This window comes from Melospiza georgiana, chromosome 3 (assembly GCF_028018845.1).
Source record: "Melospiza georgiana isolate bMelGeo1 chromosome 3, bMelGeo1.pri, whole genome shotgun sequence".
Lineage (NCBI taxonomy): Eukaryota > Metazoa > Chordata > Aves > Passeriformes > Passerellidae > Melospiza > Melospiza georgiana.
Window position 1 is genome coordinate 73,759,092 of NC_080432.1, and position 13,279 is coordinate 73,772,370.

The following is a 13,279-nucleotide window of genomic DNA, read 5'->3' on the forward strand; positions in this document are numbered from 1 at the left end:
TCTTGTTCATAGGCCCAGTACTTATGTTGTCTCTTTCTAATTGCATATTGATATTCAGCATAAAAAGAACTTTAGATAGGAGGAATCAGGTATTAAAGCACTGCAGAGGCACATCAGCCCCATTTTTTCAATAACTTCCCTCAATTTAAATCTTGTTCAAATGAAAAGGTGATGTCTCTAATGAGATGGTAGCAATCAAATGTTTTCTTGAGAAACCAGAAAAAAAATGTACTTCTTAATATGTGTTAGCATTTTCATCAAGTGAGGTATGCTAATATGAACAGGAAATTAAAACCATGAGCTAAATCTTCTGTAAAAATTATATCAGCATTATGTTTCTTATGTTTACCTGGCAATATTAAATGTTTGAATTAAAATGTATTTGCATAAAAAATTATTTATGTACCTCAAGCATGTATTACTAGTATTGGGTCTAGGGAGAGTTTGAAAGGAACTCAAAATATTGCAGGACTGTGGAAGGGGAAAACAATGGTCTCTCTCATCATAAATTTTCTGGATAGTAATAATAAAACAGGAGGGGAATTCACCTGTCATATGAGGAAATTATTTTTTGCTTAACCACACGCATTCCCCCAATCTCAAAGCAATGTTGTGGTAGCAAGAGACCCCTTGGCGGTTGCTTATACACCTTCCTCTGCTGCAACAGTCACATTCCCCCTGATGGCTGCAGTCTGAAAGAAAGGCAAAATAAATACGAGGTTTGTTACCTTTGTGCCTTATATATTGCCCTTGACACTGATTGAAGACTGGTTTCCCTGAAGTAACTGAGTTGCCTGATATATCAGTGCTTGAATGTGCTTCAAATTCCTTGAAAATGGACCTAAAAACCAATGTTTTCTCTGACTTATTTTAATTGCTGGCTGTGAATTGCAGGGGGAGGCAACACTAGGAACAAATGCTTTCTCTTCCTCTGCAGGAATACTTTTAATAAGGAATCATCATTTCAGAGTCATATTGTGTACGTTGTGTACACATTATGTACATTCACATTTCTCAAATGAGTTATGCTGGTATTCTAAAGTATTTTTTCACAGTTCATACTGATTTTTTCCCAGGTTTTCATCATAATAATAATAATACCATAATATGTTATATTCAAAGAAAAGTATACTTAATATACTGGTTTATGTGTATGCTCATCTGGTTACCCTGATTTCTTTGTTTGGTTTTCTGTAGTGTGTAAGATCACATTGAATTATTGGTGTAGGAAATGTCTGGTTATATTTGTGATATTTTCATAGGAAAAAGGGACTGTCTCACCTTACCTAATGCACTCCAGTAAAGCAAATCGACCTGTTTAAAATCTGGGAAATTGTCTAAACTATGTATTCCATTATAAATGTAGTGTGTAGTTCTGTGTCATGTCTTGTGACTTGAAGCAGCCTACAGGTGGCCAAACTGAATTTTGCCTTGAACGTGTTGAAAAGACATTAAAAATTTTAAAAAGCTGTGTTGGAAGGGAGTAGGGAGGAACAACAAAAATGGTGCACATTAAGAAAAAAATTCTCCTTGGTAATGAAGTTCAGTATTACCAGCAAAGTTATTTCTATCTTCTTATTTCTATCTTCTTCAAGGATCTGCTTTATCTACTGTGAATATTCACACCAATAAGATGTAAAGATGGAAAAAATATGGCAGCAATATGCTGGAGAAATTCATCCCTAACTAATTTTTTGGATGGGGGGGACAATTCCCTAGCAGCACGCTTTCCATGTATTTTAATGCATTATGGATTTTACTCCTATGATTTCCAAGGTTGCCTTCTACCTTTGGGAATTGATGGAATACTTGGTTTATTGGTGTTAAACTAACAGAAGCCAACAAATTTAAATTGAAGCACTTTTACTTTTTTGGTCTGTATATTCCAGGTGCCAACAAATTTAAATTGAAGCACTTGTACTTTTTTGGTCTGTATATTCCAAGTGCAGTGCTGTCCTGTACTTCTGATAACAAATGCACGGAAGTGTCAGATCATCTGAAAGGTGGTGCCAAATCATGACTAAAGAATGTTGCTGCTCCTTCTTGGTGTGCCTTGAAAAAATGCTTTTGAGTAAACAGAGAGACATACTAGTGTCTGGTGTACTGAAATACACTGAGTTAATTTTTCATGGTAGAAAATACTGGAGCAGCCCCTATTTAAAAAGTAGCTTCCTGAGTACTTGCAGCTGAAGGATGAAGGCCAGTGATTCTTTGATGGTCCTTAATTAGACTAACAGTAGGATTGCCCCTTTTTCTAGGCACCTACTTCCATGGCACTTGTGGGAGCTTAATGAGTAACTTTTACCCTTCTGCACAGTGGAACCAATTGGCGAGGCCAAGTTATTAGATGTGATGAGGGAATATGAAATGTTGCAGACATGTACACAGTCTCTTTGCATAAGCTTTGATTCTTGAGGAAAGCAAGTTGAAACAATGTTAAAAATAACTCCTTGTACCACAGGTGGTAAGTACAGCATACCTAAAGCACCATTTCCAGTTGGAGATATAGCCCAGAAAATATATTAACTATGAACAATTTTAATTCCTTGGACACTGTTAACCTATACTGCCTTCCTCTGTTTAGCTGAATCCCCTTCTCATCCAGAAACTCTCAGTAACCAATGACCAGTGTATTTTTTTCCCCTAATAACATTGAATTGTTCAATACCTTGTTAATTTTTGAATCTGGATAGTAGGATTACCCAGTCACTAATAATCTGGTTTCCCACACATAGTAAGTGAAGAAGGATAAACAAAAGATCTTGTTTTTGAAGAGCAGAGAAGAGTGCAGGGGATGAGATAACAGGTCAGATATTCAATAGGAATGGAAAGATGGAGTTAGGAAATATGTGTTATTTGATTAAAAAAAAATCTATTATAGATCATTTCCTAAAGAAAGTCCTGAACTTCCTAATACTAGCTTAGTAAGGCAGATTTCAACTGTGGAATCATAGGACTGTTAAAGTTGGAAAAGATCCCTAAGATCACCAAGTCCAACCGTCAACTTATCCACCATGTCCACCACCAAACCACATCCACAGGTGCCATGCCCACATGTTTTTTGAATGCTTCCAGGGATGGTGACTCTACCGCTTCTCTGGGCAGCCTGTTCTAATGCTTTACAACTCTTTCCATGAAGAAATTTTTCCTATTGTCTAATTTAGATGTCCTGGCAAAACTTGAGACCATTGAGTAGTTCATAGCATGCACATATCAGAATGAATACATGATAACCAAACCTGCCTAACTAAAGTATTGATAAACTGAAGTAAATAGCAGGTGTGTGCACTTCAGAGTAATAGATGATGTTGGTGACTGATCTGTCATATCCTGGAGCTGAGTTTGACTATGTGAAACTTTGAATGGGTTTCCGCTCACACACAACATCAGCATTTCATTTTACAGTCTAAAATGTTACCGACTGCTAAGGGAGTGAAACTGGACTAACATGGTGAGAGAACAGTGATGTTTCAAATTATTTAGCATGTAAATATACATTTAAGAGGACAGAAGGGACAGCGGAGCTGTTATAAAGCAGAGTATACGAAGCTGACATTTTTGACAGTTTTCAGGCTGCCAAGTTTGAGGCTAACACTGATTTGTGTGTATTCTTTTGTTTTGCTTAGTGGGCTAGAGAAAAATATTGAAAATTTAATTAGAAGAAATCTACTGTGGCAGTAAATAAAGAAGTGGTGAACCTGGCAGCTCTATCACAAAGTAGTTAGAATAAATGAAGTCCAGTGTTTCTCAGTCCACATTTAAAACAAGAACTTCATCAATTCCAACATTATTTTCCCTCGTGGTTTTCATTTGTGTTATTAGTTCAGACAGTATAGAACCTCTCTATCTCTATGCATGTTTGGTTCATACAGATGGATGAAAATGCCATTTGAGATGATGCGCATCTGGAAGTAATTGTGAAATGGCAGAAAATGACTTTTTAATCTGATTTGAGGAATAAAGAGGTCTGGGTGGTAACATTTCAACTCCAAGTGTGCATTTAGTCCACCATCATTACTGCTCTGAATTCATTCCCACAGCAGTTGGGGATTGATCCAAAGGCCTTTGATGTCAATGGGAGTCCTTCCACTGACATTAATGTGCTTTGGATTAGGTCTTTAGAAGTCATAAATCTGTCTAGACCATAATTATTTCCTTGAAATTGCTCCTGATGATGTTTCTGCTCTTAGGGAAATTTGTGAAAGTTAAATCACCTCCTGTTGCAGGATGCTCAAAAATGTCTGTTACCAATTAATGCACAAATGAAGGGAATATGTCAGATGCTAAATGTATCTAAAAGGAATTTTCTCTTGCTGTTGTTTTTATGTTTGGATCAATGCTGCTACAATGACTTTGAGCTGTACCATCCCAATAGGAGCTGGCGACCCAAGTGGCAATATAGAGAAGAACGCAGGTGTTTCATAAGTCACAGCATTTCTTTTCACTGATTCATAGGAAAAGCATTTAATATGTTTAAACTTCAGTGGTCTTTTGCATAATGTCTTTTATCACTCAAAGAGGAGAATTTAGTTGACTTGCTGAGCTTTCCAAAGGTGGAAACAGAACATTAGCATGGCATATTTTTCTCTTTTGTGTATGAAATTGCAGTAGCTCACCAAGCAACCACATCTGCAAGTTCTGATAAGTAATACCTTTGGTTGTAAATAAAAAATGGTGTGACCCCTTGATGGAATATTTGATGATCGTTATTAAAAAAACAGTTAAGTGAGGGACACCTCCAGACACAAAACCTATAATGTGAATATTTTCATGTATGCACAAAGATAAAAATCTTAGCAAACTTAAAGATTTTCTAAGGAATGAGAATTTTAGAAGTAAGAATTCAGGTAGAGTATTCTAGTTTATATTTAAATATTAGAGGGAGAATGTTGATACATTACAAGGATCAGCATCTTAGCATATATGCTTTTTTATTTTTTTATGCCTGGTTTATTAGGTCTCTTCACCTATTATTAATATTATTTCATTAATCAGAATATGGGCATTGAGTGTTTTGCATCCATTTCAGAAAATATGGAGACATAAAGCTAGAAATTAAGAGTTTTTACAAAGCTCATTAGATTTTTAACTGCAATTGAAAATCTTTAATTCCGCATATAATAGACGTGCATTTAAAAGTAGCTTTTGCTAATACTGCTGGGTGCAGGGGTATGTTTTAGCTCCTCTTTTCTTACTGTTCTTTCTTTTTTCTAACATGTTTACCTGCTTTGGGTCATTGTAAAATTACAAGTGTTTAGAGAAGATAAAGTCTATTATCCCCTGATGGGACTGGTCGCATTAACCCCTTTTCACACAGGCAGCCTGTGTACACTTTCATTTTCTATTGTGATGAATTCTACCATTGGCTGAACTGGCCTCTTGCAATGCCTCGAGTTGAAGAGTGTGTGAGGCAGATCAGGCAGAGATTGCTGCCTCTATCAGCCTGTCACAGGCATCTCATGTGCATGTTCAGCCTCGGAGCGACGAGAATTTGGCTCATGTGTGATGAAATGAAGAGCAGCCCTTTGAAGGGACAGCACTCTTTTCAAGAAAGAAGGAGAAAGCAGTCTCTAGGAATTGTAAATTGTGTTTATATGTACACTGTACTCTTCAGCCAGAATGACACTTTCTTTTCATTGGCAAGCATGTCAGCACAGACAGTATGCAACATCTTACCACAGAGGAAGTAATCTTTGCAATTATTCATTCTTGCATTAACAGCTGCCTAACACTGAGATATTCTGGATAGAAGACAAAACATATTTTAGCAGTAAGGCTGCTCACTGTGCACCTGGACAGGAAGGACACAAGAGCTTTACACCAGGAAAGAATGGTGCACAAAGAATGCAAAAGAAATTCAGCAACATCTAAATCAGAAATGTGCTTATTTACTTTCATTAATACAATTTAAGACCCTGAAATCAGCAACACCGTGTTTCTCTGTATCTGATTGAATGCTTTTAACTAAATGGAAAGAAGTCCCACCTTTTGTTGTCAAGAACTTTACAAAGGTTTATTAAACTATGTGCATGTCATCTCTGACAGAACTCTAAGTCAAGTTCTACAGAAAGTCATCTAGAAGCAAGGAGCAGCATTGCCAAGTGTAGTAGCGCTTCCTAAACACTCCAATGTGTTGCAGAGCAAGTCAGTATGGTTGATTGGCACTGCTGCCAAATTATTCAAATACAGAGACTGATGCTTTGTCAGCTGCAGAAGGAGATGATGGCTCTGAAGTTCAGGAGCTCACGCTGAGCTGCTCTAGTGGGAAGTTGTGTACTAACTAGGCTATTTTTGGAAAGATGCCAGCTGGAAGGGCTTACAGATGGACCTTGTAGGCAGGATGATCTTTCTAGAAATAATGTGGTTATTACACATCTGTCTGTCACAGCAGGAGGTAGTTACAGGCAGTGTTAGAACAATTTTTGTGGCCAGGTGAATTCAAAGCCTAGGGAACAGAATTACAGTCCTGTGTGTGGTTTTCAATGCTGTCAACTTAGAAAGTGTCTGGAGGCTTTTGTGTGAATTCAGCAGTTTGGAAAGGACTGGGAATATACTCCATGCTGCACAGTGATGAATGTTCTCGATCAGGATGTACTTCCATAACCCTTTACTGTCAAAGAGGTCACAAAATACATTTTATTCCTTGACATTTCTGTTTAATGTCTGCTTTGTTGAGTTAACAGGAAAGATAACCACATTCAGTACCATACAGATACCAGACTATTTAACCTGAGCATTAAATCAGAGGTCCCATTTCTCCTAACTTGTGTTACTTGCTCTTTGCTGATGACTGAGTATTGGTTACTCAAACATATGTAAGCAGACTACATATTATTGACTGTTTCAGCCCCTCTGCCAAGAGATTGGCCAGGCCATTAGTACAGGGGAAAAAGAGGTCCTGCTCTAAACTTGCTGTGGTGGAAAATAACCTTAGGCAGTAGTCTGTGCTGATGCTACACTACTGAAATTTGTGACAACAGCAATGCTACTTCACCAGCATACTTTTTGAAAACACCAGAGTTAATAGCAAAGGCATGCAGGGAAGAGCAACAGCCAATAAAGTATTTAGGATGTTAAAGCAGCATGTCTGAAATAAAGAGGCCTCTGGGGTTCAAATAAAAGTAAATATCTATTGTACATTAGTTGCTGTCACTCTGTGTATGGCTACAAAACTTGGGCATTTTGTCATCTCCACATCTAGTATCCAAACCATTTCTCATGCCCTTCCTGCCATAAAACTGCAGGATACTGCCCTGAATAATACATTCCTAAATTGCTGTCACATTGTCAGCACTGAAGCAAGATTATAGGACATCCAGTTATGCCAGACCTGCTTCTTATGCTGGAAAACAGATTGCCCAAAACTGATTTATTTGGGCAGTTGAAATGCAGTGTAAAGCTGAGAGGCAGCATAATGAGGTGGTTAATGGGTAAGTTTAAGGTAAACCCTCACTTATATGTCATCATTTTCACAGTGTGGGAAATTAAATCAGAAGACTTCCTGCCCTGGTGAAGAATGGGTACTTATGCCATCATAACATTCAAATAAAATTAGAATGGCAGAGTATGGTAAAAGTGAATATGGTAGCAAAAAGGTTACATCTGCACACTTCACAGAATCACGAAAATGTGAGTCTTCCTGGGACAATGAAACCAGCTCCTTATGTACTGATGGAAAACAGGAGTCACAATCACTCTCTGTATCCCTCATGCTACTGTGTTCCTGAATTTGCCATTTCTCCAGGCTCAAGAATGATGCATCCTAATGAATAAGAAATCTGCCAAAGGGAACAAGAGACCTGCATGGGTGAATAAAGAACTCCTGTCATTACTCAAACATTAGCAGAAAATACACAGGAGATGGAAAAATGGTCAGGCCACTTGGAATGAATATAGACAGGCTGTCTGAGTAAGTTGAAATGAAACAAGGAAGGTCAAGGAATTAAATCTGGTCAAGGGTGTTAAAAGACAATAAGAAGGGCTCGGCCACTCATAATCATCTTTGAATGGTCATGAAGATCAGGAGAGCTACCTGAGGACTGGAAGAAAGCAAATGTCATCCCAGTCTTCAGAAAGGGCAAGGAGGATCCAGGGAAGTACTGTCTAGTCAGCTTCACCTCAGACCTTGGAAAGGTGATGGAACCCCTCTCTCCACATGAATGACAAGAAAATGAATAATCAGGAGTAGTAAACATGGATTCTCTATGACCAACCTTCTACAATGAAGCAACTACCTTGATGGTTAAGGGGAGAGCAGCAGATGTTACCTACCTCGACACTGTCTCACAATATACTCATTGGCAAACTCAGGACGGGATGAGTGGACAGTGATGTGGATACAGAACTGTCTGAATGGCAGATTCCAGAGGGTTGTAATGAGTGTAACAGAATCTGGTTGGAGACCCCCAAGGTTCTACAGTGGGCTCAGATAGCATTAGGTGACAGTGTCCCTTCCATCCAACCCTCTTCTTATATAAAGATGTGTATCCTGGTTGTACGTCTTATTCTTAGGATTATTAGGTAATGACAGAAAAATCAAATTGTTGACTATTGGCCAGAACTGTTGAAAGAGATTTTACTGCTGTATCCATGCTTTTGGCAGCAGATGATCCTTTTTCTGTATCAGAGAGAGAAGGGATAGGATTCTACAATTACTGTAATTGGCATTCAAATTGACTCAACTTATGGAAGGCATTGATTTGCACAGTGCAGGCATTTTTGAATGTGAATCTTAATTTTTAAGTACATTAACACCATCCGGATTGTGTGAATTTGCTTGTTTCATTAACCCATTACAATAGAAACCCAAGCAAATCTCAAATTAACTTTTAAATTGATTTGTTTCTTATTTCACAGACTTTGCTGAATTGAGTTTGCCTTTTCTTTTTTGAAATTATGGTCCTACATCCTGTAGAATTCTGTAACAAATTTTATAAGGACTGATATTTCAACATTCTGTAATTATTTTCTGCAAATGTAAACAGATTTTTTCACAGTTCTTTGGTGTTTTTCATTTCTGGTAGTTCATAAAGATTTAATCCTGAAGGGCCTGTTACCTGATAGTATTCCAAAATTTTGAAATTTTGTTAGTTAGTTTCCGTTCTTCTTGAAATCATTGAACCATAATATTTATACAGAATTTTACATCCATGTGTTCATCTTTCATAGCACTTCCTTTTGTACACCTGTGAGAAAAAGAGTTATCATTCTTTGTCCTGGTTTAAAGCCTTTTAACTACTGTACTGTGAAACCTGGGTACTGGGTGCTTCATCTGCTCAGTGAAACATCTAGAAGGAAGCTCTATCCTCTATATCTCAAATGGGATCAAAGATGAAAATTGCTGTATGTATTTCTTTTCCTACTCATTCATTTACAAAAAATTCTGCTATACATATCAGATAAGAAGGTTGATTTTTCAGGTTACTGTCTTTTGAGGAATATATGCTCAAAGTCCCCATGAAAGCAGTCAGACATTACCCATTGTGGTTAGATAAGATTTTTGATCAGTAACCTGAACTGTGGAATGTGCCATGGCTGCTACCAACTGCTTACATGTTTCAGCCTAGATCATGCTGTACGCTGAGATGGGAAGGGCTACTGACTGTTTGCAGCACTCACTACATATTTATAAATCTACCAAGTTCTTATTTTGCTTTTGAACATAATTTAATTTGATTTAGAAAACCTCCTTCTATGATAGGTCATTGGCAGTTTAGTAACTGAGAGACCAGTCATGTTAAGGTTGGTAAAAATATCTAAGATTTCACCCCACTGAACTGTGTCCCAGTTGCCATATCTGCAGATTTTTTTGAACACTTTCAGGGATAGTGATTCCACCATTTCTCCCTGGGCACCCTGTTCCAATGCTTGACCACCTTTTCAGTAAATAAATTTTTCCTAGTGCCCAATACAACTACCTCCCCTGGCACAAATTGAGGCCATTCTGTCACTTTCCCACTTGTTACCTGGGAGAAGAGACCACTCCCAGCTCATTACAACCTCTTTTCAGATAGTTGTATAGAATGGTGGAGTCCCCCTGAGCCTTCTTTTCTGCAATCCAAAGAACCACAGCTCACTCAGCTGCTGCTCATGGAAAGCTGAATTTCATTATATGCTTGTCCAAATTTGAAATCTGATAATTTGGTTGCCTTTGTATTAAAAGTGTATTGCTTACTCAGCATATGTTATGAGACATCATCTTACTAAGCCAAGTCAAATAGCTTTACTAATGCAGATTTAATTCAAACAGAACTGTAGAGTTTTCTCAGACTCAGAAAGTGAGTTTTTCAGTTTATGCATGTAGAGTATTGAGCAACAACTTCCTGGATGTCCCTTTAGTAGTGGTGAAATTTAGATGGTGAAATTCCACCCACAAAACAGAACCTTCAGGAAGTATTTTTCCAAATTGTTTCAGGAAGTACAAATCTTTTACGCTTTTTTTTTTTTTTTTTTTTTTTTTTTTTTTTTTTTTTTTTTTTTTTTTAGTAACCCATTCCCTTGAATGGTCCTTTGAACTATTTAGATGAGTGCAAACATGTACTTAGGTAGAACAATTTTCTTTGCTGGCAGTGGGGTGTGTGGTGCTTGAATAAGTCAAAACATAATGTGATCGATGGTAGGCACATAGTGCTGTTGCACTGGACCTGAACCAAGTTGTCAGGCTTTTGCATGAACTGATGCCTATAGCTTGGAGGAGAAGAGGAACAGCTGGGCAGGTGCTGCTGCTGCCTGAGCTTACAGTGAGAGTGTAGTGCCTTGCCTGCCACAGCTGGCCCGAAGAGGTGGTGAGTGAACTTGTTAACCAGCGCGTTGTGAATAGCTGGGCCCACACAGTGGACCTGAAATAGGGACCTGACTGCAGGATGTAGCTCATGTCACTGCTGAGGTGGGGTCATACTGCCAGAACAAGGGAGCCCTGATTGCTACAAAATTTGTTAAAACTGAGGACGTGTCCAACATCTTATGATGAACAAGATGCTTGACTAGTTTCTCACAACTCTTAAGATCAAGTAACAGCTGCTTTTTATCTGATGGCAAAATATCTTCAATTCCTTCCACATTTTACTTGCTTGCTTGAACTTCTTGCCAAAAGCAAAACATATCAGCTGTACTGCATACTCCATTCAGCCATGTATGGAAGCTTCTTGATTCCTATCCCATGCTGAAGTATTTCATCATGCCAAATTTTGTCATTGCTATAGCTGGAGATGACATAAGAAGAAACGTCGGATTAGCAACAAATTGTCTTAACATTTGTTAGGCTAAAGGGGAAATACAATCATGAAGAATAAGCTGACTGTAAGTCTTTTATCTTTTTCTCTTCCTTCTCAAGATGTAGCTACCTAAGGTAGTTGGAACCAATTAATACTGTGGTATAAGTGTTCAAGACAGAAGCATAAATAAAACATCCCTAAAATGGAAGCTAAGTACAGATATAATATACATTTCTTCTGTCAGCTTTGTACTGGCTATTGTGTTTTAAATTATTTTTTTATGAGATCAGATACTCTCAATTATTTTTGTACTCTGCTGGTGTTTGTGTCACATTCATTTTGTGAACTTGTAGTTTTTGACTCCTTATTAAGTGTCTAACTGGCTGTTTTACAGCAAAGAGAAAAAAATGATCACCCTAATGAACACTATCCAGTCTTCTATCTGTAAGCATGATGGCTGCCTTGTGATATTTACAGTTCGACAACATATTTTTATCTTGGTTAAGCAACTTGGAGGGTGTTTTTCTGGTTTGGGGTAGGTCATTTGCAATAATGCATGGTTTCATATTTCTACTGAGGCCTTTCCTCTCTCTCTTCCATTTTATTATTATTACTGCCCAGTTTAATGTAAGGTATTTCAACTTTTCTTGTGAGAGCTCGCTATTGAAGAGAAAGGTCTAGCTACCATCAGGATATGCAGCATTGCCTAACCATGCCTGAAGTCTCTGCACAGTGTATCAGAGCTGCTTTTCTGCAAACAAGGTTATTAATTTCTTAAATGACATGCCCATATAAAAATTAGTATTGTAAATTCAGTTTCAGTAAATAAACCATGGTGAATCAAAAAGTGTCAGGAGGCAAAACGAAATGTGTGTTCGTGTACCTGAACAATTTGCTGCATTTTTTGAGGAGTCATATCGATTCAAGGCTGGATTCTGGATCTTGCTCCATCTCTCTGAGCAGCTGTAGATTTCTCTCTTGGAACTGGAAGTCTCTTTAGGATCAGAGTAAGAGATCTTTATTGGGGAATTGCTTTTCTCTGATTTTTAACTATGGAATAAAGAGAAAGAATACAGATACTTTGCCTGTGTAGAGTGAACATGGTTATTACAGTCAAATATATGTTGAACAAAAATTTGCACAGTAACAATAACTGACAGTTTTTCCTGTGCTCTGAGGACTTTTTTTCATTTTAAAGTTTGGCTTTTACTTCACGTACTCAATTTCTCCACTCACATCTAACAATGTAATTATTAGTAAATTCCCATGAGTAGTATTGAAGAAATATGCTGTCTTAGGGATATTTTAAGTTTTTCAAGACAAAAAGGGCTTGGTATCAAAATTATTATTGATTTCCAGTCACTGTAAAGTACACACACATCGCAATAAAGGTTAACTGCCTAGAAGAATGTAAAAGAGCAGCAACTTTAAGTAAAAAGAAATTCCAGCTTAAAAAGAAATCAGACTCAAGTAAATGCAGTGGACTGCTTTCTTCTTATCTGGAATGTTTTCTTCATATGGCTACTGTAAAAAAAATGTTTTCTTTTGTTCTTTTTAATGCAGACGGGAACACATCAATATTTAATTTGACCATGAGTAATACATGTATTCCATTTAACCCCAAGTATATTTTGGACTTCGAATGTTTTTATAATGATGATGTGAATTTATAAATCTTTAATGCCCTTAATTCTGCCCATATGCTGTGTTGAAATCCTTAGGAATCTGTAAAAATAAAGGTCAAGAAGATAGTTTTGGGCTCCAAAAGCTGAAAACCAACCTAAGCCAGTCTAACAGCTAAAGATTTGTCAGCTGTATCCTAATGCTCCTAAACCTTTGGCAAAACAAATGTTGCCCCTGAGAACTTGCCTCATTATATCTGGGCATTTTAAATCACTCTACAGAAATAATACAAAATAAAATAAAATATTCTACTTCTAAATAGAAGGCATGATCCTGGCATCTGTGCTTCTGCCCCAAGTGCTGTCCTTCTGTGCCACAATCAGCATGAGCTTTTCTTAGATTTGTGCTTGTGGGCATATGGACAACTGGAAGTCATTTGGAGA

General features: G+C 37.5%; 1 protein-coding gene across 5 annotated transcripts in view; it reads left to right on the forward strand.

The window, feature by feature from the left end:
- PTPRK (protein tyrosine phosphatase receptor type K) overlaps positions 1 to 13,279 on the forward strand; it is a 296,820-nt gene that overhangs the window by 229,940 nt on the left and 53,601 nt on the right. The gene's annotated exons all lie outside the window — the stretch shown is intronic.